Raw genomic sequence first — 6,000 nt, forward strand, 5'->3', positions numbered from 1 at the left:
TGTCACTACTACAATCAATCAATACTTATTATTAAAAATAAAATCCTTCTTTTCAACTTCCCGCCCAAACACTTAATAATAATAAGGTTAGCAGTAAAAAAAAAAAAAGGAAAAATAGAAAAGAATCTGTAATTTGAGAAGCCATAATGTTCTAAAATTATTTCTACACGTTATTTTACTATTAATCTAATGAATATGAATATAAGGAATATTTTGCAAAAAACAAAACAAAAACAAAAAAAAAAAACAAAAGGAAAAGAATCAATAATTTATAATTTAGATTAAAATTACAGGTTGTTATTGTAATATTAATCTAATGAATATAATGAAGATTTTTCAAAAAAAAATGGAAAAGAATCAGTTATTAATAATCTATACGTATACTATTAATAAAATTAAAATTATCTTTTTTAACTTTACGCTCGAACACTTAATAATAATAATGTTAGCAATAAAAAAAAAGGAAAAATGGAAAAGAATCCGTAATTCGAGAAGCCATAATGTTCTAAAATTATTTCTTCTAATGAATATGAATATAAGAAATATTTTGAAAAAACAAAAAAAGAAAGAAAGAATCGGTCATTAATAGTTTAGATTAAAATTACACGGTATTATTTTATTATTCATCAATCAATACTATTATTAAAAACAAAATTCTCATTTTAAAATTTCTGCCCAAACACTTAATAATAATAAGGTTAGCAGTAAAAAAGGAAAAATAGAAAAAAATGTGTAATTCGAGAAGCCATAATGTTCTAAAATTATTTTTACACGTTATTTTACTATTAATCTAATGAATATGAGTATAAGTAAGATTTTACAAAGAAAAAAAAAAAGAATCGGTTATTAATAATTTAGATTAAAATTACAAGCGTTATTTTTCTATTAATCTAATCTATACTATTAATAAAAATAAAATTATCCATTTTAATTTTCCGCCCAAAATAGTCCTATATACTATTAAAGTTTGCGTAATCTATATCTATATCTATATAAAAACAAAATCCTCCTATTACATTTTTACGCCCAAACTTTTGTAGTAAAACTTAGGGTGTGTTTGGTTGGTGGATTTTGCCCATAAGAATGGGTATGAAAGTGATTGTTGTTGTTTGGTTGATAGGTTTTTAGAACACTACTATGGGTTTCGAATACCCCATCAATTGAAAAACCCATACTCAAATACAATAAGGGTTTCATTCCCTTATTCATTCTCAAGCACTACTATTAGTAACAATTCTCATTCCACTCTACTACCAAACATGTTAAATACTTTCACCAAAACCCATTACCATTACCAAGTATTTGATACCCATTCCGATTCCGATTCCTATGTGCGAACCAAACACACCCTTATTTGGTAAGTAAATGTCAAATAGAAATTAATTAAAATCTATTAATTGTTAATATTGCATAATTGGTAATATTATGTATGATATTATATTCTATAATATAATTGGTAATATTATTGTTCAACTATAATATAAACCCTATGTAATATATAATAATCATAATAATAATAATATATATATATATATATATATATATATATATATATATATATATATATATATATATATAAAAGTAAAATCATCCTAATCAATTTTCCTGCCCAAACTCAGGAGCATTTTAGTCAAACCCTTCATTTCATTAATATGGACGTTCCAGACTATTTGTCTTTTAGCCTTGGATTCCTTTTTAAGTTAGCCTAATTTTGTTAAGTTTTTAGAGATTAAGGGCATATTAGATGCAGTTATTGTTGAAAAATTAGTATTAATATTTATAATATTTTACATCATCAAATAAAAATAGAACGAAAATTAGTTTAAAATATCACTGTATATATATTCTAATTGATTGAAAATATAAAAGAAAATTAATATTAATGATCCATAATTGACTAAAATTAAAAAACAAATGGCCAGATCATTGCATTATAATTAAAAATGAAACAGAAATTAAAAATTAGACGAAAATATTTTAATAATAGTATTCTACATCATCAATAGTAAATGCATATTTGCCAAGCACCTTGTGCTTAGATGGCATGTAGTGACCTCTCCCATGTGGGAGGCCATGAGATCAATCCTTAGCGGAGCCGTTAAAAAAGAAAATGATCACTAATTGAGTGCTGTCCATCAAAATTTTGGTGATATTATGTTTTTTTAAATGACAAAATTGCTATATATCTAGACAAAAAAAATATATCTTCCATATATACAAATGAATTAAGATAACAATTCATTGCTATAATTGAGTTGCTAGAGAACGAGCACATTTGCCTAATTTAAAAAAAAATACTAAATGATGATAAATAAAATCTCCAAAGTTACAACACTGCATGTGTACATCTACATATTAGTTATTAATTTGAGCAATTATTTACTCAAATTCAAGCAATGATAACATTAAAACACATAAATGATTCAAATCACATCTTCAATTGCACTATATAATATTTGATGTTCTAATTTAAATAATTATATATCAATCCAAATATTCGTAATATATTACAACAAATCTATTCCGTGCATCGCACGGGCGCAAATACTAGTTTGTATAATATGATTATTATTAATTTATTTTGGATTTGTTAATTAATTGAGTTATGTGACAATAATAATGGAATTATCAAATGACACTTACTGTTGCATTTATCATACACGATATTAAAGTTATATAAGATTTTATCAATATTTTAATTTATGATAAATGTTGCAGTTCATTATCTAAATTTTAAGGTGGAATGAGTTATAGAATAAACACACAAAGAAATCCGCGTCATTTATCAAGGATCTCAGCAATCATTATTGTGTGAACCATGGTCTACACAGTCCACACAATAATTTGCCTGGAGCTCGGACTTTGGACTGGAAAGTGATATTACAAGAATACTATTGGCCTTGCACAGTGACGGTTGTGCATATATAGTACATAAAGAAATGCGGAACTTTTTTTTCAGTTCTACACTATTTTACTTAGGATGTGTTTGAAAACCAAGAAAATTACTTTTGAAAAATATTTTTAAAAAAAGATTCATTTTTGAAAATATTTTCTTTTCCTGTGTTTGGTTACGATGAAATGACAAAATTATATAATGAATACTAAATTAAATGTGACAAGTAATGTTAATTATCATATAGTGTGATGGTATACGAATTACTATTCAAAATGGATGGTTATAGGTTTGAATTAATGACTAATTGTGAAATTTGAGTTCTTTATTATAATATTGTTGCTTTTAACTGTACAACGTCCCATAATGTAATGTCGTCAGATTTCATAATAAATTATAAAAGTTATAAAGTTTACTTTGAGTCATCTGATGGTAAATGTTAAGAGTATTGCCATGCAAGTCCATTTAACATCAATGATATCGTAGGATAGCTTGAATCATGATTGTTGTTTAACAAAAATGATGTTTGTGGGTTTCAATTTCAATACAGATACAATCTAGAAATGAGTTACCAATTTGATTTGGATGCAGAGTTACTTGGAGTTGAACTCCTTATAAGCAAAAAGGTTCGCAGAGTTAGTTGGAGTTGAATTCCTTATAAGCAAAAATGTACGATTTGGTGTGGGTTTGAAACCAGCAGGCTCAATTTATCTCGTCATGAGCGTGAGATGGGTTCTTGTCAAAAAAAAAAAAAAAAAAAAAATGTGTGTGGACATATGTATATTGAAAAATGATAAGCTAAGTGGACTCTCTTGAGATAAAATTTTTGTCATTTCTTTAAATTTTATTGGGGATATAAGTGAACTCTCATGGGATAAACCATATGATAACTTACTACGGTATTAAATTAAAATGAATAAATGTAGCTTTTGCATAGGGAAGATCACAAGTTTGAACTTCAGTGGAAGCACTGAATAATAATAATAATAATAACGTAACAACAACAATAATAGTGATAGTGATAGTGATAGTGATAGTGATAGTGATAGTGATAGTGATAGTGATAGTAATAATAATAATAATAATAATAATAATAATAATAATAATAATAATAATTTCCTATATAATCATACTACTCTTGTTATATTTATAATAGCACAAAAGTTTATGTTAAATTATCCCACATGAGATATAATTCAAGTGTATACTCCATAATACTTTTTAGTAAAAATATCAATAAATATGTAATATTTATTGAAAAGTATAACTTGTTCCTTTAAATGTATTACTGAAAGTGTAATATTTTTTAATAAAAATATATTATTTTTGACCTAAATATTAAATTTTATTTTAAAAAATTCCATATTTAATGAAAAACAATTTCACACAAAACTAATTGTTATAATAATTGATATTCTTACTAGTACATGACAAATTCAACTAAAAATAAACAACCACAAAATCAAACAAAGCAACCAATATGATGGAAGAATCAAAACATAAGTTTATAAAAATCTACCACTAAAAGAGAATATTACCTATAAAAAAGCTAAGTGTGATCTAACAAGTAACAACCCAATAGAAAAAATTTAAAAGATAAACCACTATGATAGAATATTGATCTTTATTAAAAGATTTTAATTCTTTTATTCTTTGTGTAGGTGAGTATGTAGGTCCAAGGTGAAGAATGGTTGAGTTTTAGATCTTTTACTCATGTGTGTGAGAGATCTCATGATTAAGAACACACTTCAAAGAGAAAATTAAGAACCAGTTTTAATCTTTCATCTATAAAAATCGGATGGATCAGATAAAATTAAAAATAAAAAATACAGTGACATTTTCATAACTACGGTCAACTTTACTTTACAACCTAAAACACTACACTATGCACTTTGTAACGACTAAATGTGCATTACTGAATAACTTTTTAAAAATCAACGAAAAAAACTAAAATTTAAATCTAAATCGTAAATATTATGCTTTAAGCAGTAAAAAATGAACTTTTAAATCAAATAAAATAAAAAAATTCAGTCATAAACTCTAAAGTTCAAAGCCTAAATGTGATGCACTTTTACATTTTTACAAGTATAAGTTTTTAATATTAAATATGCACTTTGTTAATACTAAACGTGCACTTTGTAACACTTAATGTGCATTTCTAAAAAAATTATGAGAAATGCAAAGTGTTTTAAATTGTATTGTAAAATTAGTGATAATTATAAAAATGTCACATATTTTTTTAAATTCGTTCAATTTTTTCATATATATAATTCCCCCATCCCCCCATAGTTATTTATCTTTAACAAAATCGTAAATAATTTAACATTTATTTCTTTTATTTTCAAAAGATCAGATTTTCCAATTCATCATATCGTTACCATTAGGATTGTCATCATTATTATAAATTTTTTAAGTACATTTTATATTAAACAATTTAATATTTATATTCCTTTTAAATCTTAAAAGAAAAACAAAACAACAAAAACAAAAAAACAAAAAAAAAAACAAAAAACAAAAAAAAAAAACAGATATGCAAACAACCAACAATAATTAAGACTGGCCAAGAACCTTATGGTTCAATAGTACTAAGTTGAACTTTCATATAGGAGGTGTGCGTTCGAATCTTAGTGGAGGTGATATTGCTTGCTTCAGTAGGTTGAAAAGGTAGTTATGAACAGATACCACATTGTATTAGAGTTAATAGTATTTAAAAAAAATCAATAATTAAGTAACTAAATATTATTATCATTACATCAAAATATAGACAAATTAGTATTTGTTTTCTTTCCTCTATTAGTATTATTGGGCTCAGTCTTCTACCAAAATATTTATAGCCTGAAGTCTGTATAATGTACTAATACAACAATAATATGGTGAAAATTTGGCTTGGCACAAAAAAAATGTAATTTTTATCGTTATGATTTTTATGTAAAACTTACACGATTTCTATTATTTGTTCACACTGAAAGTAACTGACTTCGGTGAATACTCTTTCAACAATCAATCGCGCTCTTGCCTCGCTTACAGAAGTAGCCTTTTGGCGCGCTATGTGCTGCTATGCGTATGCTTGCTCGCTTAGGCGCGCCCTTTCTTAGTAGAATAGAGGG

Source organism: Ipomoea nil, unplaced genomic scaffold, assembly GCF_001879475.1.
Source record: "Ipomoea nil cultivar Tokyo-kokei standard unplaced genomic scaffold, Asagao_1.1 scaffold1262, whole genome shotgun sequence".
Taxonomy (NCBI): Eukaryota; Viridiplantae; Streptophyta; class Magnoliopsida; order Solanales; family Convolvulaceae; genus Ipomoea; species Ipomoea nil.